We start from the raw sequence: 15,024 nt of genomic DNA, 5'->3' as shown, positions 1-15,024 counted from the left end.
GGGGGAGCTTTAATTTCAGTATCAGGAAAGGAAATAGTTTTCCTCTCCTGATGTTATTGTTCTCGGTTTTGTTTTTGTTCTGTATTGTGTATGATCAAACTTATTTTGTCTGTGTTTTACATTTGACATTAGGGTGGTTCTGTCATACACACTATACCTGTACACACACACATACACACACACACACACACACACACACACACACACACACACACACACACACACACACACACACACACACACACACATATATATATATATATATATATATATATATATATATATATATATATATATATATATATATATATATATATAGACAGATATGTATACTTTTTTTTTTAGGAAAGACGATTCATCACATAAAAGTTGATCAACTTTCCTAGAATGACATATTACACAACTTACAAATCTTTAGAGTCATTTTTTCATCTTTACAGTTGTGCATATTTACCAAAAGCTACTATACTTTACTTTAAATCATATTTGAGTGTAGGTACAGCCACTTAGGAGTTATTGTCATTATACAATTGCATTATTTCAAAAACAGAAATGGGTTAGAGTCCACACTGAAATGCTTGAACTCACAATGCAAAGTCCCGGCATGTTAAAAAAAGACTGAAAATCTAGGAGAACAGCAAATATTAAACATTGTTCCTATCCTTTAAACTCATTTTTGCAAGGGGACAATCCTTTTTTTACCCCACACCTCTTGAAGTTATATATACCAACTCAATACTGCCATACCTCAAAGAAAATGAAATATTCTGATAAATGTCAATTTCAGACTTGTGTAAATTCAGATTTTCAGCTTGTCAGTCTCCTCCTTATGAGATTCAGCCATATGATTCTTGACCATTCAAATGGTGACTAGTGGGATTACCTTTTTAATAATGTCACTGCATGAAACAGCTTCTTCCTTGATTCAATCTATTTATACATCTGGAGAAAAATTATGAGGTACCATCCATCCATGCATTCATCCATAATGCAGATGTGGACACTTGGACAATATATCAGTTAAGTGGATTTATTGTTACATTTTTAAAGAGAAATCAGCAATGTATATTCATTCAGTAAATTATTTTAGGGCACTCACTTTATAATGGATTCTGGATGACTTTTATGAAATTGCCTTTTATTTTTGTGAATTAGTCTGCTCTGTGGCTATATGAGAGAAATGGAAAAAAATGAATGCTGTCTCTTCATGCTCTGAAGGGGGAAATATGTACATCACAGATTTTTTTCCATTGTTTTTTCACCCAACTTCAGAAAACCATCAGAATCCCCTGTCTCTGCTCACTTTATTATTTATTTATTTACATTTGTTGACCGGGAAAGTCCACTTGGTCAGAAACCCATTTTCAGTGGAGGCTCAGGGAGAAAAGCTCCACAGTCAATCAAATACTGCACAGAACAAATACAAAGTGAAAGAGATTTACATACATTAGCATAGGGTGGGGAGTAATAGTATATAGTTAATACATAATTATCAGTCTGTATGAATACATAACATGCTTTCAGTCACAAGAAAGTAATCATAATCATTGGTAAATTGCACATATCGTTGGTAGGAGAAACAGTCATATAGAGGAGGAAGAAAATAATATGACAGAGGGTTAAAGAGTAGGATCTGAGTAGTTACGTGTGTGAGGTTAAGGGGTCTTATACTGTATTTCACATGTACAGCTGGGATTATTTAAACAGTGGGTTTTTAGTGCAGATTTAAAGGCTATTAGGCAGTCAAGTTGAGTAATGTATGAGGGGAGGCTATTCCATAGCTCTTTTGTTGGGTTTAGCTATGTTTAAAAGTGTCATTTCTGAAGACTGGAGGGTTCTAGTTGGGGTGCATGTGTGCAAGATAGACTGGAGTGCAGGACAGTTATCAAGTTTGAAAATTAGCTTATGAGCAAGTCTTAATTGAGTATAATAGAGGTAGTGGTGAAATTCAAGCCAGGACATGTTTGCAACAGCTTTGCAGTGGTGTGAGTGGTAGGGCATGTTAGAGGCAAATGTTGCTATCTTGTAGTAACAAAATTGTAGCTTATTACTGAAGGATGTATGGAGGCTGATGAAAATGGGGTTTGAACACAAGAGGGATGGGATAAGCAAAGTGCTAGTTTTATCTTAGTTTGTTTATCTAGGTAGAGTTTATGTCTGTATAGTTTGCCAAGTCTGAAATGCATTATCTTTACTGTATTGAGAATATGTTGTTCAAAAGAGAGTTTATCAATAGTGATTCCTAAAAGTTTTGCAGATAGCAACTGTTTTATTTCTGAATTATGTAAAAAATCTTGAATTCTGCACCTGGAGGTTTTGATGAAAATAGTATCAATTTAGATTTTTTGAGGTTTAGCATTAATTGGGTGTTATTTAGTCAGGTTTCCATCGATGTGAATGCATCTTGGGTGATCTTCTGGAGGTAAGCAAAATTGTTGGAGGATGAGATTATAGTTGAATCATCTGCATACTGAATTAATATGCTTTGTTGGAAGGCTTTATTAAGTTCATTAATGAATATATTAAAGAGTAGTGGTCCTCAAATGGACCCTTGTGGGACTCCTGTGTTATTTGCCAGATATTCTGTTGGTTTTGCCATCTAACCAATTGCTGTCTATCATTTAGGTAGGAGGAAAACCAGGTTAATACACTTAGAGAGCATCCAAGTTTTTCTAAATATTGTAATAACTTAGGGTGTGATAGTGTGTCGAAAGCCTTTGATAGGTCCAACAGGAGTACTGAAGTTGATAGGCCAGCATCAAGAGCTTTATTCACAGTATCAGTGAAGGAGATTAAAGCTGTGGTTGTGCTATGTCCAGGACGGAATTCATGTTCAGTGGAAGCTAGGAGGTTGTTGTTAATGAGGTGATTTAGTAGTTGGAATTGTATGCATTTTTCTAGGATTTTTGATAGTGGGGAGAGAATGGAGATTGGTTGGTAATTTGAGAGATTGTGTGCATTACCACCTTTGTGTAGTGGAGTTATAATAGACTTTTTCCACAGTTGGGGGATATAAGATTCAGAGATTGCACAATTAATAAGAATACTTACAGGGTAAGCTATAACTTTGGCAGCCAGTTGTAAGTATTCAGGTGGTAAGTTATTAGTGGAGACTGAGCAGGTCTTTAGTTTGGCTAGCAATTTTAGAATTAGGGATGTAGGTACTGGTTGTAGTGAGAAAGGAGGACTGGGTGGGTTATTGTAAGTGGAAACCATAGTGGGTATAAAGGTAGATATGGGTGTCTATTTGTGTGGCATTTGGGGAGTTAGGGTTGCTTTTTGTAGATGAATCCTTGACTAGTTTTTGAATGGTGTCAATGAAATGGTTGTTAAATATTTGTGCTATCTGGTGAGGGTCTTTGTTGGGAGAGGGTGATGGATTTTGAATGTTACAAGGAATAAGCAGGGAGGATACGGATTTCCAGATTTTTTTGGGGATTGTTACTTTGGGAGGATTGTTGTGAGGAGAAATATGTTTTCTTATCAGTTATGATAAGTTTTTTTTGCAGTATTTTGAAGTTGTTTATAATTTTGTTCATTTGCTTGAGTTCTACTTTTTTCCATATTTTCTAGGCTTTGTCTCTAGGGAGGAGGGTTTGTTTAGTTTGCTTTGTTAGCCAGAGGGCAAGGATAGGTTTTGTTCATTTTGTACAAAGAGGTGTTAAGCTATTTAATGTGCTAAGAAAGACATTATTGAAATAATCTACAGTGTCATCCAGTGTATTTACCGGGGTCCAGTTTTGAGCTTGTAGGGTATTGATTAATATGTTTTGATCAAAGTGGGCAAGGCTCATGGTAAATTTATATGTGTGAGGTTTGGGGATTTGTATTTGGGTTCTATGGGTGTAAGCAGGTAGGTGGTCACTTAAAGTGTTTGGGAGGGAGCCGGTATTGGAGTAGTAGTGGGGGTCATATATTAGAATCCAATCTAATGTAGATTCTGCTCAAGGTTTTAAAGCATGTGTAGGCTCTGTGTTAAGTTGTGTGAAACTATGGAGGTTAATGCTGGTAGCAGGAGCTTTGGAAACTAGGTTTTGCCAATTAATGTTAGTGTCTCCTAGAATAATAGTTTCTTGGGAGATATTTTGGTTAATCCAACATAGAAAGTCTTCCAAATGGGGGATGTTTTAACCTGGGGGAATGTAGATAGCAGCAATACAGAGTTGTTTATTAGGGTTTATATGAAGGGATGTTATTAGGATGTCCATACTATTGAAAGTAGGGACAGGTTTCAGATGAATATTTATTGTTAAGGAGTCTCGATAAATTAACGCTATACCTCCACCTTTTTTATGGGGTCTGACATTATGAAGAATGTTGTAACCAGTCTCGATAAATTAAGGCTATACCTCCACCTTTTTATGGGGTCTGTCATTATGAAGAATGTTGTAACCAGGTGGAAAGATTTTGGTGTTGGATATATGTGTTTTAAGCCAGGTTTCAGTTATTGCTACTATGTCTGGTAAATGGTGACAAAGCCAGGACTGGAATTCATTAATTTTGTTGCAGAGGCTTTGCGCATTGATTGTTACAATTTATAAAGCATTGGTTTTAGAGGAATGAGTGTTTTTTTACAAGTTATTTGGATCAGGATTGGGGTGGACATCTCCACACTGAGTTAATGCTAGGAGAAGATATAGTAGTGTCTGTGGTTGGAGTGCTTTTAGCAAAGGTATATGTAGATAGTATTGTGTTAATTTCAGTTTAGTATTTGCGGGGGAAAGTTGTGGTTTGGCTAGCTATAAGTTATTGCTTACTAATAGGGATGGTGAGATGTTGGAATAAGTATTTAAATTATGTTGTAAAAGTGTAGCTAGTGTTGTGGATGTTGAAGGAGATGTATTTAATCTAGAGTGTATGGTGGTGGAGAGGGACAATAAGAGTAGTAAAGTAGTTAGGACAAGTGAGATACCTAAGAGTCTTACTAAGTGACTTGTATTGGATTTTAGGAATTGTAGTTGGTGATATATGCTAAAAGAGGTGGTGGAAAGTGTTGTGTTACAGGAGGGGATGTGGCAGGAGAGGGGAAGGGATTGTTAATGACATGAGGTATGGTATTGGTCAAGGTGGAGAGAGGGTAGAGTTACAGGAAGTACAAATGTAATGAAAGAAGGTATGGGTGGGAGTGGGAGTAGGGCAGGGGAGCTGAGTGAGCCCGTAGTGAAGCAGAGGGTGAATGGAGCGGGTGGTGCCCACCTTCACTTGATGGCAAAAAACAAACTATCTCCAAGATCCAACAAGCAAAGGAAGGAAGAACAACAGTTGTAAGTGGCAGAAACTATTTAAAATGCAAGAGTGTACATCTGTTGAAAAGACTAGAATATTACAAAGTTCAAAGGTTTGTTAGTGTACAAAGTCTGAGTTACAGAGAATGTCAGAAATTAAACAGAAACAGATGCCACTGAATTTTCTACATCACAAATGGTACTTACAGTTGTGCAGACTACTGAGGGATGCCCATGGGGCAGAGAGAAACAGAGTGTAGTCAGGCAGAGGTTTTAGTATTTAAAGATGATACTGCAGCTCTTGGGGAGGAAAAAGTAAACTCTCAAGAGGAAGAGGGAGGGAATAGACAGAATTGACAGGGCTGGGAAGCTTACAATAAGATTATGTTAGGAGACTGAAAGAACGGGGGGACTAAGAACCAAATCTTGGAGAAAGCTGTGAGAAAACAGGTTTTACAAGGCTAGGAAACTTACAGTAGAATAATGTTAGGAGAACAAGAGAAGGGGAGGCTATGAGCCAGGACTTGGAGAAAGCTGTGAGAACAGAAAAACATTAGCTAGCCCAGATCAGTACCTAAAGGCGTCTGTTTATGTATGTGAACTTAAAAGCAGATTTAGTAGAGCATCAGGGAAGTAGAATATAAAATAAATGCAAAGCTTTGGGGAAACTGTATATATTTGTTACAATAAATGGGAGAATAAAATTTAAGAATATAAAATAAATGTAATAAACAAGATAAATACAATATAATAATATAAAATAAATGCAAAGCTTTGGAAAAATGTATATATTTGTTACAATTAATGGGAGAATAAAATATAAGAACATAAAATAAATATGTGTATGAAGGGACTTAGCCCATAACTCTGTGTATTATTGTCTGAAATTGAAGACACATGTTTTATCCATGTTTGTCACCCTACTGAAAACTGCATATTATACTTATCTCTAAATGTTTCTATTGTTCCTAATGTATTTATAATCTGCTTTCTGGAGCTTTTCTCCCCGGGCCTCCACTGAAAATGGACATATATCCAGTCGGACTTTTCCGGTAAACAAATGTAAAATAAAATAAAATAAAATAAATGTAATATACAAGATAAATAAAATATAAGAATATAAAATAAATGCAAAGCTTTGGAAAATTGTATATATTTGTTGCAATAAATGGGAGGAAAATGGGGGGGGGCAGTAGTGTGCACAGCAGAAAAATCAGTAGGAGTATCACAGAGAGATTATAATAGACCTATACTGCTCACAGTCTGTTGATAAAAGTAGGACTTGCAGTAACGTTTACTGGTTTGTACGGGGTTCCACTCCCTGTGTTCTTGTATGCAGACAGTTGCTTCAGGTTTTTTTTTTTTGTTGGACTTTTGAATGTGGTTAAGAGAAGTTGTGCACACTACTGAGGGATGCCCGTGGGACAGAGGGAAACAGAGTGTAGTCAGGCAGAGGTTTTACTATTTAATTATTAGGCAATTCAGTATTTAATTATTAGGCAATTCACTCTTTGGAGGGGGGAGTCCTATGGATCATTATTTCCCCCAAGTGGTGGGAGGCAAGCAGTGGATAATGCAGCCATCATTTATCTGAGGCCAGGAGTTTGCACTTCAGACCTATAAGCCCTCTGTGCTGGGTACCAGCCAAGGCTCAGTATGCAATGGGTGTCATGAGTGTTGCATGGTTCTCTAGCTATCTCTCTGATAGGCTGCAGTCAGTATAATGGGACTCAGCACTATCTACCCCTCTGTTAGTAAGAACTGGTGTTCCACAAGGTTCCATTCTTGGACATCTACTCTTTATATCTTCACCAAATGACTCCACTCATCTTGTCCTCAATCTAACATTGTCCAATACGCAGATGACTCTACAGTCATAACTTTGCTAATCCCCCCTTAGAACTCCTAACAAATACCCAGACATCTTTCAACTCAGTAGAGACATGGCTCACTAATAATCAGCTCATCCTCAACCCTAAGAAAATAAAATTACTACTCTTTCTACCTAAATCTGCAAACCACATTAAACTTTCCTTCTCCATAAGGTCCTTAAACAATACTCCCATAGAAGTTGAAACTAGCACAAAACCCCATGGCATTACCATTGATGACAAACTAAAATTCGATCTTCACATTAACAATTGTATCAAAAAAAACACCATGAGCTAAGACTACTGTACAGGAACAACAAATTCCTAACTGCTGAAACTAGGATTTCCCTTATCCATGCCTACCTTCTACCATGCTTAACCTATTGTTCCCAAATACTACAAATCTGAACTACTCCCTACTTACCAAATTAGAATCAACCTGCCGCAAAATAGCTAGATTTTCAGCTCAACAAACATATAAATCTCACTACTTTCTCTCCCTAAAATACCCAAACTGGCTGAACTACCTCACCGGTTCCTACAATCTCAACTCCAAATCATACAATCCATCCTATATCAGCCTGATTTCTGCCCAAGTCTATCTTCTCTCATCTCTCATCTCTCACTACTCCACTACCAGACTTCTCTGAAGCTCAACCCAAGACCTACTAAAAATCCATAAACCCAAATCCAACACAGGGTGCAACTTATATAGCTACCATCCCTCTATTGCATGGAACAAACTCCCACTAGAAATAACAACCCTGACTCACCCCAAACAATTTAAGCTAGCAACCAAAGACCACTTTAAAAAAACACTGGTCCTGCCATTGTACTCGCCCTCCCTGATTATTACCTACCTTTTATAGTACAGTCAAACTAACTTACCAAAACTTACCATTAACTACTTCATCCTATGCTTCCTCTCCAACCTCCAAAGCTTCTTCTATACTCTGCTCCCTGAAATTCTTATGTAACCTTTTAGGTTTCTGCTACTCTGCATACAAAACCTTATATTTACTCAACTCTCTTTTTAAATCAAAACATACAACTTATTCTATTTTTTTTAACATTCTCCTTTTTGTTTATAGCACTGTTTTATCTGTCAACAATATACAGTATGTAGCTTACATATTTTAACTACCAAAATTCTCTATTGCTATTTTTATTCAAATGTATCTGTATTGCTATTTTTATTGCATTGTATATCTTTGGAGCTTTTCTCCCTGGGCCTCTGCTGAAAAAGGGCAATAGCTCAGCTGGACACTCCTGGTCAACAAATATAAAATAAATAAGTAAATAAATAAATAAAAATGAGGACATGTCATTTGCTTCTGAAAATGACAAAACCTCTTAAGACAGTTCTGATCCCACAAAGCCGGTACTCCCATAATCTACACTCTCTGCCAGGGATTCTACACTCAGATCGAGCAACTGGAAATGCAACCCTTCCCCTCGCCCCCAAGACAGATGAGCCAGGGAAAGCTGGAAAGTAGGTGTTAGCGTCCAGAATATGAAGTGTTGGGAGACTTTTGGTTGACCAAAACCATCTAACATTATAAAAAATGGTGCTATATGGAATGAGGTATTCTTTTCTCCATTTTTCATTTTCAAAAGGTTATAAACTGAGGACAGGGTTCACAGAGGAGATGAAAGGGATTAATGGTTGTTGAGCAAAGAATTATTACAAGAGGCTGAAGAAAATGAAAGGAATAAAGAAGAATGATGAGAGGAGACAGGAGGACTTTAGGTACGTTTAAAGCATAAAATGAATCTAGATGTAGGTATCTGTTGATTACAGACAGAGTGAAAGTCTTTGATATAGAAATAGATTGATGAAGAATATAACAGCACAGTGAGAGTTTTCTTCGCTGGCAGCATTAGAGAAAAGATTAGTGGTTTTCCATAGCAATAGGCACAAATAAGGTGATAAAGGAGTTCGGGTATATTTGGAAGGCTTACTAGATACCAGCAGAAATCAGATAAGCAATTTAATGAATGTATCCATAGGACCCTATCAGAGTTCTAGCTAGGCAGGTTGATGCCCTAGAAATTGTCCCATGAGATGCCCATCCCAAGTCTGAAGTTGAGGACAAAAAACTTCTATTTGCAGTTAAGGAGCACTCAAAAAGTGAAAGCACCATTTATATATTGTTAAATTATATACAGAAAGCCTCTTTGTTCATATGTCTGCTAAACTGCAGCACTGAGTTATGGTATGGTAGTTCCTTGCTATAATTCACTGATTATTTAAAAAGTCTTTGTTCAGGCTAAACAAATTAAAAGACAAAACTAATGATATATCAGAATAATAGCTTTTTATTAAACTGCTTGGCTAAACTATAATAAAAAACTATACTGGCTCCTTGCCACCATGAACTTCTAACACACAAACACTGAATAAATGACTCGATTCATGATCATGGCTGCTGAAATATTTGCTTGCACTGCCTGCAGGGAGTGACCAACACCTGAACTACAAGTTTGACTGTGCCATCTAACATCTTGTGACCATGGTAACTTCCTTTGTCCAGTCCTTGGTATGTCTCTTTCATGGCTGTTTCCACTAGAAAAATTATGCTATGCAAATCATACCAGCTAAAGAGATATGTGGCTGCCTTATCACATCTCTTCAAATTTCAGTTGAATGGAGCTTCACCTTGGCAAAAAAATGGTTACTGCTTTAACCAGATGAAAAGTTATATAAATATTTTTTTGCAGGATCAAACCCCAATGTACTCCATATGTGAGGGTATTCACTGAGCCTCCCCTTATTCTACAGTTGGTACAGCCATGAAGAGCATTGAATCTTGCCTAGGCACACATAGAAACCATACCTCTTAGAATAAGAAATCTGGACAAAGCCATCATTAAAAGTGGGACAAAAAGACCCAGAAATAGTGACATTTTTTAATCATTGCTCTTACAAACTTAGAAAGTTGATAGAATAACATGTTAGCATTAGCAGGAAATTTTTGAAGGGTATGAAGTCTGAAACTCAAATGTCTGTCATTATTTTCTAACTTCACTCTTTAATGATTTGCCACTAATTTGATAGAAAATCACAACTTTAGAAAAACTAGACCAAAAATATGCAAAATTCTGAACATTCTGCAAAAATCTGTAGAGTTGAGAGGTATGGTACTAGGAACTGTACCAGAATTTACTTTCTGTAGCAAACATCAGTCTCTGAGTTGAGCATTAGTGAGCTAAAAATAAATGAGCTAGAACTCATCTACGTAGGATTCATCTTCAGATAGGACAACACATGTGACCATTATCTCCTGATTTGTTGTGGGTTACTGTGGCATCTAGCTTGAAGTCATCATTTTAAATATTCATATAAGTCAATATCAAACTAAATTCTGAGCCAGTAGCTAATTGCATTCCTAGATACCTGGTTGGTAAGGTACATATATGATTTGTTTACATTGCAAGCAGTCTAAGTAATGGCACATGTTTAGCATACTGTTATTTACCTGCCATGGTAGAAAATTATGAATGTTAGCACATGATTCATTAACAAATGGCCCAGTTCCAGACTGACATGCAATCATATTGCGTAGAGCATGCCCCAGAACATGTACTGCATTGTATCCCCGATAAGCAATTTTTAAGTTTGACAAATGGAATATGGTTAGGTCTAATTTTGTTATATCCTCATTGCCAGTACACATTATGCCAGTTCCTTGATTTTGTACTGTTGATCGATTTATATTTGTTGGCCAGACACAATCAAATGCTTTCTCCCAAAAACTAATAATAAAAATATCATTTGGTGATACTGAGGGATGAATTTTATGTAGAAAATTCAAAAACTCTGGTATTTCCCTCTCATTCTTTGAAATTGCTAGAGAGCCGTTTATAACCTCCCATACATTTTTTTTGAAAATTTCATTTAAGACTGAACATGGCCTTGTAGGTCTTATGTATGTTTTCTTGCTTGTATCATGCACAGAAATTGCTTCCATCAAAGGTACTACCAAAGAAATAGAGACATAAATAATCACCACATTTACTGAAAATTTATCGATACTCCCAACTATATTGGGAATCTTTCTCAGAAGGTTAGGCTTTGAAATAGTCTCCAAGAAAGGAACACATCCACCAGCCTCAGAAATTCGCTTCTTCAGATTCTGGCTACCAATCTGACCATAATCATCTTCTGATGCAATAATTCCAATCCACGACCATCCAAAATACATTATTAATTTGGTTAGTGCTAGATTCTCCATATTTCCATTCGGGATTGTGCGCAAAAATGATGGGAACTGCATCTTGTCACTGAGAATTTCTGACATGGACCCAGAACTAATCTGGAAACACAACACATAAACAGTACAATAGTCAATCTATTCTGTAAATTAAGTAGAGTAGACCCCCGCCCCGGGATTCATGAAGCAAATTTCTCCATGCAGGAACAGTGTAGCTGCTTCTGCATGGAATATTGCTGCCGATACAGGAAACAAGCCATTTGATGTGCACAAGCTTGCCTACACTGTTCCTGCGCAGAAACCAGTGCAGAATGCTAATTACCTTATTTGCTGGTGAAAAACATGCAAATGAGGTGAATTAGTGATTTAGCAAGCAGGCAGGTATCCATGCAAGTACAGCGTTAGTGGCAGAAATGTATCTGGCTAGTAGCCAAATGCATTTCTGCAAATAACAAAACGGAGGCATGACAGCTCAAATAAAAGCATGTATCATAATCTTTAGGTATGCCAATGGCCAAATATATGGCCATTGGCATGGAAAGGTGTTGCAAAATAATAGAAGTCATTTTTTTTGGCTGATATTGGCCTTTTAAGCATAGGGCAGCTGCGCACAAATGTCATTGTGCCAAAAAAAATGTGAAAGCTCAAGTTTAAGGGAAATCTGCATTTTCCCATTATATTCTATGACATGCAGAATCAAAACAATGCCAGGGAACAGTGGTTGTTAAGGGGAAAGGATCTGGAGTAGTGCAGTAACTATGGACTAAGGCAGTGGGGTATGCAAATGAGGGGAAATTTACTAAATCACAAAATTCTTTCTAAGTGTCACACTTCACCTAATTGTGTAGGTGCTGTAACGCGATTGTGTAGGGAGGAGGAGAAGCTGACATGAAAAGGGGGTGTGTCATGCTTGGTGTAAGCACATTGGAGCTCCAGGACTCGCAGATGAGCTTAGCTAAGCACAGCTAAGCAAGGGGGGTGTGTCTGAGACATTTCACTGCTGTTTACCTTACCTAAATGGGTTTGCGCGGTGTGCACCAGGTCTAAAAAAAAAAAAAAAAATCCCGGAAATAGCAGCACTGTTTACATTTGGGCAGATTTGCATGGTGCACCTTGGGGCTTAAAGGGGAAGGGAATGGGAAGAGAAAAAAGAAAAAAGGTAACTAGCAGAATAAAAGCAATCAAGTACAAATAAAATAGCAAGCAGGTGGAATGTATTATAGCCAGCCAATCATACAGGCAGCATTTGTAGCACAACAGTATAAAGTGTGCAAACACCTTACAGTCTGGTTTTCCCACAAACCTTGCACCATTGGTATACACATGTGGGGAAGTTTTAACCCAAAAAATGTTAGGGGCTGCCGTTGCTTTGATTTATCAGTATGTGCTAGAGGCTGAGGGTGGTGATGAGGATAATGCTGACAACCGCCCCAGACTGAGGAGGAGGAGAAGAGTGTTCAGACCCAAGGTAACCTACCAGGGGATACATGATCTGCAGATAGTAGAGTGCCACAGGGTGGACAGAGACCTACTTCAGAAAATCAGTGAGCTGTGCTGGCCTCAACTCAGATCCAGAACCAACAGATGGGAACCCATCCCAGTGGATACCAAGGTATGTGTAGCCTTAAGAATACTAGCTACAGGCACTTTCCAAAGACCTACTCAGGACATCATGGGGGTCTCACAGGCATCTGCATCCAGGATACTCTACCAGTTCCTGGATGCCATGCAAACACATGCTGGTAAGCACATTTACTTTCCCAACTCCCGTGAGGAAAGGACCAGCATTATGCATCTCTTCCACTGTATAGCAGAATACCCAGAGGTACTGGGTGAGAGACTTTACGCACATCCACATCAAAGCACCACCCAGTGAACAGGGTAGGGTCTACGTAAACCGCAAGGGATTCCCCTCCATCAGCTGCCAGGTTGTGTGCAATGCCCTGGGCATTATCATAAATGTGTGTGCTGGCATCACTGGAAGCTATCATGACTCACACATCTGGCATTTGTCACAGCTGTGCCAGGCATTTACCATTTGGGTCATCCCATATGGCTATCTGGTGGGGGATGCTGGCTAAGCACTGGAGCCGTGGATGATGATACTGATCAGAAATGCACACACACCACACAAGAATGCCATAATGAGGCACATGCACAGACCAGGATCATTACAGAGCATGTGTTTGGGATGCTCAAGTCAAGGTTCCACTGCCTTGACATATCTGGTGGAGCCTTGAAGTACTCTCCAGCCACATGTGCACACATGTTCATAGTATGTTCCATGCTACAAAATATGATCCTGTGGAAACAGCTGCAGCAGGAACAGCATTGGAAAGGGCCACACAGCTCACCACCATTGCCAAGGTCCCCAATGGCACAGAGGGACTCAGAGAAGGAGGCCCCTGAACCTGCTCCTGTGGGAAGACAGAAGGGTGACCAGTATGCTCAGGCCTTGGCAAAGAGGCAATGCATAGCACACACACTGACACTGTAGGGATCCCAGGGACTGACACTTCTCTCTGAATTGCACACACAGTAAAATGGATGACACACATCACATTACCTGTAACTTACCATGTATAGGCAGTGTACTATGTGCATCTAACATAGGCGGCCCTCAAGCACTGTTCTCACAACTGCCGCAGGCACAAGGTAAGTCAGTCTTCCTTAACAATAAATTAATAGAGTAGTATGTTTTGGTAGCATATCTATGGTAGTGCTGCATGCATGCAAGGGAATGGGGTGGCCTACTGGGATAGCAGCAGACAACTGACAGCTATGTGGGACTACAGTAAATGTCTGCCCAAAACTGGCCTCTACACACTATGCAGTAGTACCCAAGGTGGCAAATCCTACTGCAGTATATGTATGGGAGGACTATTAACTGGGGGGGGGTCATAGGTCACAGGCATGTATGTCAGTGTGGGGTCCCATACCCACCCCTCACACCCACACAGCAATTCAGCTGTAGAAAACTGGAGAGGAATGTATGAAAAAGACACGCAAATGGTGGCAATGTTGAATTACAGACTCACACAGTGATAGCATAGCAGGAATCACAGTAGCAGTAAGGCTATGAAGGTAAGAAATCTGAAACTCAAATATATGCCATTACAATCTGACCTGCGCTCTTTACTGACATGCCTATAATCCCCAAGACAAGGCACAATAGTATGGTAAATGGAACCAAAATGTAAAGCAAATATCAACACAGTCTGTGCAAATGTGTACAGTTGACAGATGTGGTCCCTCCCATATACCCACAGAAATGCAGTAACATGTATGTTTGCAGGGAAATAGCAGCATAGCACACATTGGCAGGACTGTACCAGTACACATGAAAATAAGTTGCCTGTCCACAATATGCAAGGGTCAATGAGCTACATGTATGTGTGGTTAATACTGTCAGGATTTGGCCAGCATGTTCCCCTGTCAGTCATCTTGTAGTGCCCTAGGTACAGTACCATCTTTGACAGGGCCATGTGCAAATAACTGCAGTGCCAACTGATTTGCATGTCATTGACACCCATTGCTCTGCCACTGACATACCCGGAAGTCAAAGTGCTATGTGGAATATACTACAAATATAATGGACATCTTGAAGGATGTGTAGCCGAAGTGCTATGACTTTTGTGAATATAGTGCTTTTTGGTATTGTTGCCAGTGGTTATTTTCAATAATCCTTTTTCGTATGTTTGCTTTTCTATATAA

This window comes from Protopterus annectens, chromosome 3.part1, assembly GCF_019279795.1.
Source record: "Protopterus annectens isolate FY-2018-M chromosome 3.part1, PAN1.0, whole genome shotgun sequence".
Lineage (NCBI taxonomy): Eukaryota > Metazoa > Chordata > Ceratodontiformes > Protopteridae > Protopterus > Protopterus annectens.
The sequence above is the reverse complement of the archived record's forward strand: the minus strand, read 5'-3'. Positions refer to the sequence as shown.